Below are 12,810 nucleotides of genomic sequence, written 5' to 3' on the forward strand. Positions count from 1 at the left end.
TGGTGTTGAATTCATCTGAAGGCTTAACTGGCTATGAGATACACTTTTAAGGTGACTCTCTCACATGACTGGCAAGTTTTTTCTGGCTGTTGACCAGGGGCCTCAGTTTCTCTGTAAGTAGGCCTCTCTGTGGGGCTGTGTGAGTGTCCTTCCAGCATGATGGCTACAGGCCAAAGGACCAAGGAGAAAGCTGCAGTGCTTTTCAGAAGTCACACACTATAACTTCTATCATGTTCTATGGGTCAGAAAAAAAAAAAAAACAACCCACCACCACCAGCAACAACAAACTCTGATTCAGGGTCATAGCAGCCTCTTGAAGAGCATGCACAAAAGAGGTGATGATCATCAGAGGCTATCTTGGACACAAGTTACTAGAGAAAAGGTCCCACTATCAAGGCAACTAAACCAGATATAAGATAATTATGAGACTCAAAACAAATAGTGACCATCTGAGTTACAATCATAACAGAGAGGATGAAGAGAAGGGACCTATTTAAAAGACATTTACAAAGTAGAGTTCACAAGCATGATGACTGATTGGATGTGGAAGGGATGAGTGCAAAGAGATCCCCAGATGACTGTCAGGTTTTACATTTGGGTGATTAAGAAAGGTTTGGGGTTGGGAACCATAAGAAAGGAAAAGGAGCAAGCTTAAGTAAGATGGAAAGGGTGTACTTTATTTTCTAAGCTGACATTCAGTTTTCTGTGGCACATCCATGTGGATATCATCATCATCATCATCATAGATGGTAGGTACTCTTCTAAGTTCTTTACATATTCATTTCTTAACTCGTTTAATCCTCACAACAAGTGGTAGGAAATATCATTACTCCCATATAACAAATGAAGGAAAGAGAGATCAAGTAATTAAACCAAAATTCTACACCAAGTATGGTTATTCACAATAGAGCTAGGGATCAAACCCACCTTTAGTTCTACCTCACTCTCCTAATTTCCATGACTCTTCATCCCTATGCTAACCATCTCCTCTGTCTGAAAAATCTGATAAAATCTCTTATTTTGTAGTTTGAGCCTTAATTAGCTGTATTTATTGGAAATTCAGCAATATGAATTAGAGAGGAAGCTTAATTCCAGATAAACCAGTTTCCATAGAATTTCAGTTACTGGGGAGAAAAGGCATTGAATTTTGTATGTTGCAGGATCGTATATCAAATTACACCTTATCTGGTTCGCCTATACTTAAGGTAATGATGTTAACATGGGTTAAGAAAGAATAATTAGAAATTTGTGAATGGAAATTTTTTTAGGATTTCTCTTGCCACATCTTACCACATAATTATATTGTATAAGGTATGTCATCTTTTGGGAAGGCCATTCAATTTCATAAGCAAATGAAGTGTTTGAATTCCTAATGCATGTAAATGTCAGGCATGCAACATATCAGAGCAGTAAAAACATTGTCAATAACTTAAGGAAAAGATAAGATTCACTCATACTAATAAATGCATACCCTTTTAATAATGACTTGAAAATTCAGAGTAGATTTGTACAACAATCATCCTTTCTTTTTGTGAGGTTTTATTATACCTATAATTTAACCTTTATCTTGACTGTATCTACCTTCAGTCCTCCCCAAACAGCTGTAAAGTAGGAATTATGATGACTTTAAGAGATGAAGAATTTACTGCTTAACAGAAATAAGCAACTTGTCCAAAGTTACATATTCGAATTGGTGGAAAAAGCATTTGAAAGGAGGCCTATTAGAATCTGAAATTTTGTGATCCTTCTCTGAATTAACATGAAACTACCATTTTTGTTTTATAGTCATGGAACCTCAAGAATGGAAGAAACAAGAATTGGCAAAACAATATTGGCTTCACTGAAGAAATAAACATTGATAAAGTTATGTAAAATATAAAATAATTTAATTTTCTTGGCCTAACGTGTTTCAAATTAGAATACAACACAGGCATTAATTCCTTGAACAACCTATGTGTAACAAGGTGCCAAGGAAAAACCCAGAAGGTATCTAAAAACCAATAATCATTTGTGGCTGAGAGTTTGAGGTCACAGAAACTCTGTTAACCATCAACGTTGTAGCTCTACTTATTTCAACCTATAAAGATGATGCTCAATTCTCCTCAGATTCATTTTTTTGGTTCACTTTGTTTATGATTTACTGTATTTGATTTTGTAAGATATGTTAATATTCTTAGTTATAACTCCTCCTCTTGCATGCATTTGTTTAACTGCCACCTGACCTCAATTAACTCTCCATATCAGCTCAGCAAAAAGGACCTGAGCATGTTTTTTTCTCTTGAGAAGATTATGCAATAGTCATAAAACTTAAAGTAAAAGATAGAAGATGTAGCATTCATCTTTTATTGGCCCAAGCCTTTATTACTCATGGTTAATGGTTGTTGAGAGACAGAAAATAAAAATGTCATATACTTAATATTTAATATTCTGCTCATGAGAGATTGTTACATGAGAATTTATTTACAAATAAAAATAAAGAGGTGAAAAAAGATGAACGGTGATGGGATAATGCAGAATCCAGGGCTGCAAGGAACAGTTGTGCAAAATGTGCCTCAACCAAAAATATTTGGCATTGGGCGAGTGAAGCTGAAAACCAGTTAGTGTAGCTTTCTTTAGAGCCTATGCTTCCACCTGAGAAGATGGGATTTTTTTCTAAATCTCACAAAGATGCTGAAACCGTGGATAAACGTTAGTTATAACCATTTCACCTGTAACCTGCTGTCACTAATCAAGGTCATTTTAATTATTGCTAAAAAAAACACCTTACATGTCCTCCAAGCAGCCGGAGTTGTTTTCCAGGAACTTGGCGTCAGCTGCTCTTGTTTGAGCTGATCTGGTTAGGACGGCATAGGACCCCAAACCCTTCAACTGGGCATGCGTGAGTTTCTGTTGCGCGCTCTTTGGACCCTGCAGGGGCCCGTAGCTTAGTCACGCCTGCGCAGAACCATGATTACCGCAGCTGTTTGCAATCATCTCGCCTTACGCTCCTCGCGCCTCAAGCCGCGCTGACGCGTTGTTTCTTATCCCACAGTTGCTCCAAGCCCCTTGTTCTTCGGAGGTGAAATTGTGGCTTGTCTCCCTGCTTGGCTGCTTTGCGGATAAACCCTCTCTTTGCTGGAGACCTTGGAGTCAGCGTTTTGGCTTGCTGTGCTTTAGGCAAGGTAAGAGTAAGTCCTGGACCATAGGAGTAAGGTTGTTTGTTCAGAACAATGTATGCACTAAACCATTTTTACCCCTTCTCTGAATTATTTAGATTGGTATTTTCCTCCTTTCTTTTACCTTGCTCTTTTTTCTTCCTTAAAAAAAAAAAAACTTTTAACTTGCTAAGGGTTTCTCAGAGTTCGGAAATAATCAGCAAACAAGGACTGTGGGCCGACTTCAGCTGGTAACTTTTTTGTATGCCCTGCAAGCTAACAACAGTCTTTTATTATTATTTTTTTCATGGGTGGGAAAATTTAATGTCTTAGGACGTCTGGCAATTAAATAAAATTCATATTTCAGTGTCCATAAATCAAGTTTTATTCTAACACAGCCATGCCCACTCATTTATGGATCGTCTCTGGATCCGTCTGTGCTCCTACCTCCGAGTTGAGTAGGTGCGCTGAAAACTGGCCTGCTAAGTCGAAAATACTTTGTTTCTGGACCCGTACGTGAAAAGTTTGCTGATCCATGAGCCAGCAGGTTTACGTTAATTCACATGTGTCAAATTGTTTTATTGTGTTTGTACTTCCACTGAGACCTTAACCCGAAAGTACGGAGATCTGAACTCATCACGTGAGTTAGAATTTTTCAGAATATGGTTCCCAGTAGTCATTCAGTTCTCAGCCTTAAGCACAATCTTCAGAAACCTTACACTCCAGGCACTCTTTTTTTTCCCCCAGGTTTGTTTGTTTTTTTAATTGAAGTGTAGTTGATTTACGGTGTTGTGTTAGTTCTTGGTGTACAGCATAGTGATTAAGTTATGCATGCATATATAATTTTTTTCATATTTTTTCCATTAGGTAATTATGAGATATTGAATATAGTTCCCTGTCCTATACACTAGGTCCTTCTTGTTTATCTGTTTTATATTTAGTAGTTTGTATCAGCTAATCCCAAACTTCGAAATTACCCCTTCCCCTCTTCCCATTTGGTAACCATAAGTTTGTTCTCTGTCTGTGAGACTCTTTCTGTTTTGTAAATATGTTCATTTGTATCATTTTTTTGGAAGATTCCACGTGTAAGTGACATTATATGATATTTTTCTTTCTGTCTGACTTACTTTACTTAGTATGATAATCTCTAGGTCCATGCATGTTTCTACAAATGGCATTATTTTATCCCTTTTCATGGTTGAGTAGTAGTCCATTGTATCTCCTCACAACCCTATCACTCAGCATACTAAACTTCCTGACCATGTATTGTCACACCTCAGAGGATTTGCAGGTGCTCTGGGTTCAAGCCAGGCTCAACTCCCTTCTCTTAAACTTGAAAATTTATGGCTTTAGACAATTACTTACTCATTTAGGTTCATGTTGTTGTTTTGAATTTTTAAAAGAGTTGCTAATTTCCTCAGAGGGCTGTTGTGATAAATTACAGAATGTGAATTCCCTAGAAAACTATCTGATAACATAGTTTCTTTCACTTTCCTTCAGTTTGTTTTTTCTTGGGAAATTCAGTTAAAATTTGGAGGCAACTCAGGTGTCACGTTGTCTGGGCAACACCACCTGGGATTCTCTGGGGCAGAGCTAGGCACTTCTCCAACAGGGCTGGTTGCTGCCTGGTGGTGCTCCCATTGTCCTCCCAAAAATAGATTTGGAACATAACAATAGAAATACTTCTAAGGTTGTTATAAAGGCTAATGATCTTAGTTACGGAAATGTCTTGTCAAAGAGTAAGCTTTCAATAGATTGTTGCTGTTGATACGTTAGTCTTTACTTCTGGCCCAGCTACTCACCTAGTACCTGGCATGTGATAAGAAGTTAGCAATGTATGTGATGGATGAATGAATAAATGAATGAATGGACTAGAGCAAAGTTCTCAAACTTTAGTTCACATCAGAATTACCAAAGGACATGTGAAAACTCAGGTTGCCAGGTTGTCGGCCTCAGAGTTTTTGATTCAGTAGGTCTGAGATGTGGGTCAAGAATTTGCATTTCTAATAAGCTCCCATGATGGTGCCAAGTGCTCGTCTGGAGACTGCAATTTGAAAACCACTAGATTACATACTAAACTAATTAGATTTTAAACAGTTCTCAATACAAACTATTCTGTCACTTATCTGGCCAGCCAGCTTTCTCTTTCTCTTTTGTTTTTCACATTTGTCTTTTTAGTGCCTGAATATTCTCTACTTATTTACCCACATTTTTACTGAAATGATAGAAGGAAGATAGTCAAGCTTACTTGGTTAAATTGGAAAACATTTTATGAAGTGCAGATTCGAATCTTACTTGTAAATAGTACTTTGTCACTTAAAAATAAGAAGTAAAATGAAACCCATGATACCATATCATTAGTTTATATTTCAATAAATGAAGTGTTTTAATAAAATATTGAGTACCTATTAGATATAAAACTACAAAATTAAGATATAAAATTATAAAATTTAACATTATTGATAAAGGTGATTTTTAAAAGATATTATAAATTAACAGGTAGAATTTTATTGGCACTAGTGCATTGTCTCCATTGAAACAGACCTACAGTTCAGTAAATTCATTGTGCTTATTTCTTTATATTACTCTCCAGACAGATTATTTTTTACTGTGGAAAATGATCATCAACTATATTCTAAAATGGCTTATTTCATATGCTTTTATTGGTAAATGACTTTTACCAAGATATCTACTGATAAAATTTTTATAGATTGAGAAACATTTAGGGCCTTAAATTGACTATAAAGTATATAGTATCACACACTGAAGAGTGACACTTCATTATCATAGAATAATTCACGTCTCAACTGGCTGGGACTTGACTTGCTAGATGATTTAGGGGAGAGAACAATTTTCCATCTACCCTTCTAGGTTCTTAGCTGAGACCCCCAGGAAATAAAAAAGATGGATTAAAAGGAGAAAAACAAACAGAAATGTAATAACATTTTGTTGGCAAAAAATTAATCAGTCAATCTAAGAAAGAAATGGAAAATTTTATTTGAGCCAAATTTGAGGATTATAACCAGGAAAAGCATCTCAGAAAGCTCTGAGAACTGTTCTGGTTAGAAGTCAAGGCACAGTTATATAAGTTGTTGAGACAGAGGGCTATATGTCAAATGACGTATCATTGACAGTTTAGGTTATCTAGATCTAAATGTTATCCTGGTGGGTCATGTGATCCCTCATAGGATCAAGAAGGAATGTTATCTTTTAAGGAGTTGTCTTGATGCTAGGAGCATGTTGTTCCTTATGGTTGCGCAGGTATTCCTGCTGATGGGGCATGTTTGGTGCATAATGCACATGCCCAGTGCACAGTCGGGGAGAGAGGAGGCCAAAAGGCATCGAAGAATTTTTTTATGTTTAAATTTTTCTTGTCTTACCATAAAATATGAATTTTATTTCACACATGTATACCTCTTATATAAATGGGAGATATCCAGGAAGACTGAGTACCCCAAAATGGCCCAAGTTATCACTTTAAATATCATCTCCACTAAAGACAAAAGATGTTGGGGTAGAGGAAGAGTCAGTTATGGGAGGGAATCAAGGAAAAGCACAGTAAACAAGGTTATAGTTGTTACGCAGATTTAAGTCCTTGCCTTCTCCATTTATAAGAGTTTCTAGAGATAGTCATCCTTGCTTCCTTAAAAATGGAGATTTCCCTTGTAAATGTCTCTTAATTTTAACATTTTTTATTGATTTATAATCATTTTACAATGTTGTGTCAAATTCCAGTGTAGAGCATAATTTTTCACTTATACATGAACATATATATATATTCATTGTCACATTTTTTTCTCAGTGAGCTACCGTAAGATCTTCTATATATTTCCCTGTGCTATACAGTATAATCTTGTTTATCTATTCTACAGTTTTGAAATCCCAGCCTATCTTTTCCAGCCCCCTCCCCCTTGGCAACCACAAGTTTGTATTCTATATCTATGAGTCTGTTTCTGTTTTATATTTATGCTTTGTTTGTTTTTGTTTTTATTTTAGATTCCACATATGAGCGATCTCATATGGTATTTTTCTTTCTCTTTCTGGCTTACTTCACTTAGAATGACATTCTCCAGGAGCATCCATGTTGCTGCAAATGGCATTATGTTGTCGGTTTGTAAGTGTCTCTTAAAAAGAGTAACTTCTACTTGGTTTTCAGAGCTTTTCCTATGTCTAGTGTTTCTTAAATAACTAGCTCAAAGTAATCTTAATTCCAAAAAGATATATTTTGGGGTAAGAAATTCCTTTTCAGTGACTATGTTGGTTATGGCAGAAAGTGAAAGCTTTTTTCCCTGTTATTTTTCCTTCTAAACTCTGCTTGTTAGAGGTCAAAGTGAATGCAAATTCATGTCATGAGCTGATTCCACAGTATAATCAGGAGTCCAAGGAGGTATCTAAAGTCACTTCTCTTTTAATGAAGAAGAAACTGAATAAATCCAGCACGCTAAAGATAATTCATGCACCATTATGTGAACAATTCACTGCAAGTGCTTCTGAGTTAGACCTCCAACCTTTTAGTGCACAGGGAAGTATTACATCTTGTGAGTGTTCAGTCCTTCATGCTATTCTGCGTCTGTGTTTATTTTTTGGCATAAGAATATCTAGAATCGAATATCATGAAAATGATATTCTCCTTTTAAATTCTAAACAGAACATATTTGTGGATTTCTACCCTCATCTGGCTTTACAAGACTGTTCCTGTTACCAGTGAGGACCACCAGCGTTAGGGGCAGTTAGTTATGTAATCTCCAGGAGCAGCTTTAGGGGAAGTAATCTGAGGGAGAAAAGTTGGATGTCATTCCTCCTTCAGGCATTTTTGTTCTGTACCCAAATCAATAGCAGCATGCAAATACTAGTAGGGTGAACGGCAGAGAAACACATGGGTCCTTGCATATCTCTAGCGTATCAGAAAGTAATGACTCAGTGTTTCTCTTGGAGAGATACTGTCACAGATTGCCTAAGGGTATGGGCTCTGCAGTCAAAAAGATCTGCCCTTAATTCTCAGCTCTACCACTCCCTAATCGTAGGATTTTGTGTGATTTTCTTTAATTTTCTGCAACTTTGTACTTTAATCTGCTTAGTGGGCACAAAACATAGACTCAGGTATTTTGGGGAGGAGTCTAGAGCTGGTGTGTAATTTGCACAGTATGGTATTAAATATGGTAATATTCACTAATTTATACCCAGGTAATAATAATCTCAATTTTGAAGTGAATGATGCATAAAATTAATCATGAAATTATTAACAGTATTTGGATACAAATTAGTGAATCTAACATGGGCTTATTTAAATGGGAAAAAAGACAATAAACAATTTAATGAAGATGTACATTTATTCTAAATTCCATACGGGTATAGTGATAAGAAATACAGGTGGGCATTATTTAGACAAGTTGGTCTGGAGACAGGCAGAGTCAGCCATGTGGCAAGGGAGAGGAAGAATGTTCAAGGCAGAAGAAACAGTGTGAAGGAAGGCCCTGAAAGGGGGAGATAACCTGAGAGAATTCATTATTAGCAGTATTGTTAGAATACATCAAATAGGTCATTATTAGCAATATTATTAGAATACATTGGTGAGCTTTCACCACACAGGCCTCTATTCCATTAGTTAGACACGTGTTTGGGGGGAAAAAAGTGCACAAAATAATTTTGATTTGATTTTAGAAAACATTAGGAGTCTCAAGTTTCTGTACACAATGGCCATAGGTTTAACACTTTCATTCTGTCTGACTAAGTATGACTATTCAGGACTCTTGTGATAGCTGTGAAGACTATGGCAGAGTTGAGTGATGGGGCCCAACTTTGAATATGTTAAAGATAGCTGGAGATAGATCATGATGGAAGAAAAGAACCTTCCTCTACCCATCTAGCATCTTGGCTGGTCCAAGAAATTGACTTGAGACAGATCAACAGCAGAAAATCTAATTTTGTAATAAGAAATCCCACATACATGAGACATTCAGAAACAAAAAGGTAAAATAAGGTCTGTGTGCCATCCTGAGCTAAGAAACGGGATAGGCACCTGAAGCTTCCAAGTACGGGAGGGTCATTCACAGGACGAAGAACAGATGTTTGATAGTTAAATGTTTGCCCTGCCATATAGATGGGGCCATTTATATAAAATTACCTTTTCTGGGAAAAATTGCCAGTTTAGTTTCTTCCAGTTTAGGGGAGTAGCAGTAGTTTCTCTTGAACCTACAGATTCTTGATAGCCTTTAACTCAAAATAACCCTCATGCACAAGTGGCACGTTTTGGGGAGGCCTATTCTGAAGTCCTACAGTTCCCTACTCTGAAACGTCCCTGGAAGTTTCACAGTCCGGGAGGTGGGTCGATAGATTGCTCCATCTCACTGAACCAGTCTCAGTCCTGAGAGTAGGTCAGTTCAGTTTAATAGTTGTCTCTTATTTCAGGAGGTGGTGATGCAGGTGGGCTCCCTTAGTTAGGCTTATGTTGCAAGCAATCAGGTATTTAATAAAAGGCATTTCTGTGGAAACAAAAGAAAAACAATGGTTAATGATGAGAGTAGACTATAATTTCAATTTCTGAGTTCTGAGGATAGCCAGTAGAGAAGATTTCTACACGTCAGGCTGGAAGCATCCTCAGATGGAGTGAGGCAGGCAGTGGCCATCTGACAGATTTTCCTGGGGTGCAGTTTGAATGTCTCTCAGCTTTTTCATTGGCCCACACAGCAACAGGCACAAAGATTGTCCATACATGAGTCATTGTGGTGATTTCTTTGAAACTTACATCAAGTTGTCCAACTTAAGCTTTCAGGCATCAGAAAAAGGTCAGTTTTAGTTCTCAGTGATGCCAAGTGAAAAGGATGGGAGAAAAACTAGAGATGTTAGTTTGGAGAGTCATCGCCAGATACTGGAGAAAACTGGAAGAATTCAGGATCTAGTCCAGTTTATAGGTAAATAATAAAACCTGAAAGACTTTTTTGTGCACTTTTTTCCCCTAAAGCACGTGTCTAACTAATGGAATAGAGGCCTGTGTGGTGAAGGCTCATCAATGTATTCTAATACCCACAAAGATACTACTGAAAATTTTTTTCTCTCTAAAAACACCCCCATTTCAACCAGAGATTGTCAAATTAATAATTTTTTCACAAAAATAAATCTGGTTTCAATAAACTTGATCTGATTATTTATAGAAGTGTAACAAGAATAGTTTTTTCCCCTTTCACAAGGAATCTCGGATTGAACTTTTAAAGGCCTCTTGAGGCCAACAAAAACAAGCCAAAGACTACCATTGGATTTTGCCTGTAATACCTATAGATGTGGGTGAATTCCTCACTTCTTGAGGTAACCAGAATATCGTGAGGTTCCTGTACCTGCCAGGAAGTGACCTTCCTTACTCACCTGGTAAGGCTGTTGGGAACTCGGTCAGCAAGGTCCCAGGCTGGTTTTCCAAGGGTTTTATGGTTCCATAAAGTCAGCCTTAGTTCCTTCAAGCTGTCTGGTCTAATCAGAGTCTACAGGTGTCTCTGTCAAATAGGACATTCCAGTCAAAGCCTTGGTAATACAATCAGTGTTTCCAATTGTGTCCTGTTGTAAGGAGAACAGAGTCTTACTGAACTTATGCAAATAACTATACTACCAAGAAAATAAGAATACTCCTTGTGAGTTTCTGAATTCTGGAGGGATTGGGTAGGGAGAAAAAGATAAATGTTTCAGTTCTGCTTACAAAGGTGTAATTTACCAAATTTGCTCTGTTTTTCTTGTATCTGGAAAATAAAAGATTAAAATTAATATTTTAGACAAAGTCATAAAAATTAAAATCATATTCATCAGTTCATTCAGTCCTATGTAATTCTTGTTTTGCTTGAGTGCAGCTTTTCTATTCTGTCAACATAGCCCGATGACTAAGGATGACAGGGACAGTGATAATTCCAAGAAGTTTGCAAATTTTTAAGACTTGTATGATTTGCCCAGTGAAGTGTGTACCTTGATGATTGGAGATGGCAAAAAATGTATCCCAAGTGGGAAACACATTTTCTAACACTTTTGTTGCCACTGAAGGCATCAGCCTCGCAGCAAGGGAAGGCTTCAACACATCCAGAAAACATGCACCCAATAACAGGGTTATTTTGATAGCCCATCCTAAGTGGCGGTTGAATGAAGTCCAGCTGCTGGTGTTCAAAGGGGACAGAAGGGAGTAGGTCTGAGGCCTCTGGGAAGAACAGTTTTTCCAGGATCAGATGCTGCTGGTAGATGATTTGCACAGTTTTATAGAAATATCCCTACCAATATCTATTTAAAATTTGACTCATCTTCAGCGTACTATGGTGGGTGAAGAAATGCGAAAACCAAAAAGGGTTTGCCAAGGAGCCAGGAAGAACCGGGCTGCTGTCTTGGTTTTCCCCATAGCCTGACTGTTGGTTTAATTGACAGCTACTGTTTATCTGTTTTAATTTATCTGATGTTGGAGCTGACTGTTGCCATGTTACAAGGTCATCAGGATGGCAAAAGTCTATTGCTGCTGCCTTGGCATGAAAGTCAGCTAGGGCATTTTCCCAGTTCTCAGCTTCCATCCTTTTAGTGTGAGCCTCCGTTTTGATGACATACAGCTTTTTATGCCAGGACATATCAGAGTGGCAGGAATTCCACACAATTTCTGAAACACTTATAACACATATGTATACAGACACAACATAAACAAGGCTTAGTGTTAACTCTTTATTTGATAATGCTTCCTGTGTAATTTTACTTATCAAATAAGCCTAATTAGTTTAAAATCTCCATTTTTTTTTAATAATGAGAGAAAACAAATCTTTGAGATATTTCAGGGGCCCTCTGAAATACCTTATCTTTTATAGTTCTAAGTCAAAAATACTTCATTTAGAATCTGATTTTTGTCAAGTTTGTCAAAAATATCCAAAAGGTTTTAAAACACTTTGTTTCACAGTGATTTGTGATCCTATTTGACAATGCTTAGTTATCCATTTAACCACCATAAGAACTAAAGGCTTCATAGGCAAATAGAGAAGTTTATAAAGAGCAACTTGAAAGAGCAAAACTTAGCAAACCAATAGAAAATAAAAACGTCCTTTCAACAGAAAGCACCAAATTTCAATTCTGCACCAGTTTATTTTTGAAATTAAAACTCACCTAATTAGATTCATTCCAATTTTATCCAGTCCTGACAACACATAAAATTCCTTTCAAAGTTTCCTTTTTCATAAATCTTCTTTTACTGAGAACACACACCCTACTTTCCTTGCATATGGAGATATTTCCCTTATTTTTTTTCCAGTAGCTTTATTCACATACATTAGAATTTTTAAAAACCCTTAGAAGCCATTAATTTCTAGTGAAACTAAAAAGTAAGCAATTATGAATTGTCTTTGACATTAGCATTCTATAAATTGGCAAACAAATACTTTTTATAATTTCTAGAAACATGCTTTTCTCATAGAAAATTTCTCAGTGTGGTACCAAATATGTTTAGTAATGGTCCCAGATGTCTTTAGGTTGTCTGTAAAGTCTATGTTCAGTAATGTTTCATTATCTTCTTATATTTGGGGATGATCTAGATAATCAAATGAGCTTAACTCATTTAACTTAATTTAGCAAAACTTTTAAACTCTAAGGGTGTAAGTTACCAGACATTTGGAATAATCTCTTAGATAAAGTAGATATGTCATAAAACAATCACTGCTAAAAAGTTCACCTGAAA

At 36.7% G+C, this 12,810-nt stretch overlaps 1 long non-coding RNA gene across 1 annotated transcript in view; it reads left to right on the top strand.

Annotated features, from left to right (window-relative positions):
• The first annotated feature begins 2,960 nt into the window (after positions 1-2,960).
• Positions 2,961-12,810, top strand: part of LOC141576217 (uncharacterized) — a 120,215-nt gene continuing 110,365 nt past the window's right edge. Inside the window, exon 1 of the long non-coding RNA XR_012504509.1 lies at positions 2,961-3,161. This is a non-coding gene — a long non-coding RNA (uncharacterized LOC141576217). The remainder of the gene's footprint in view (positions 3,162-12,810) is intronic.

This window comes from Camelus bactrianus, chromosome X (genome assembly GCF_048773025.1).
Source record: "Camelus bactrianus isolate YW-2024 breed Bactrian camel chromosome X, ASM4877302v1, whole genome shotgun sequence".
NCBI classification, from domain to species: domain Eukaryota; kingdom Metazoa; phylum Chordata; class Mammalia; order Artiodactyla; family Camelidae; genus Camelus; species Camelus bactrianus.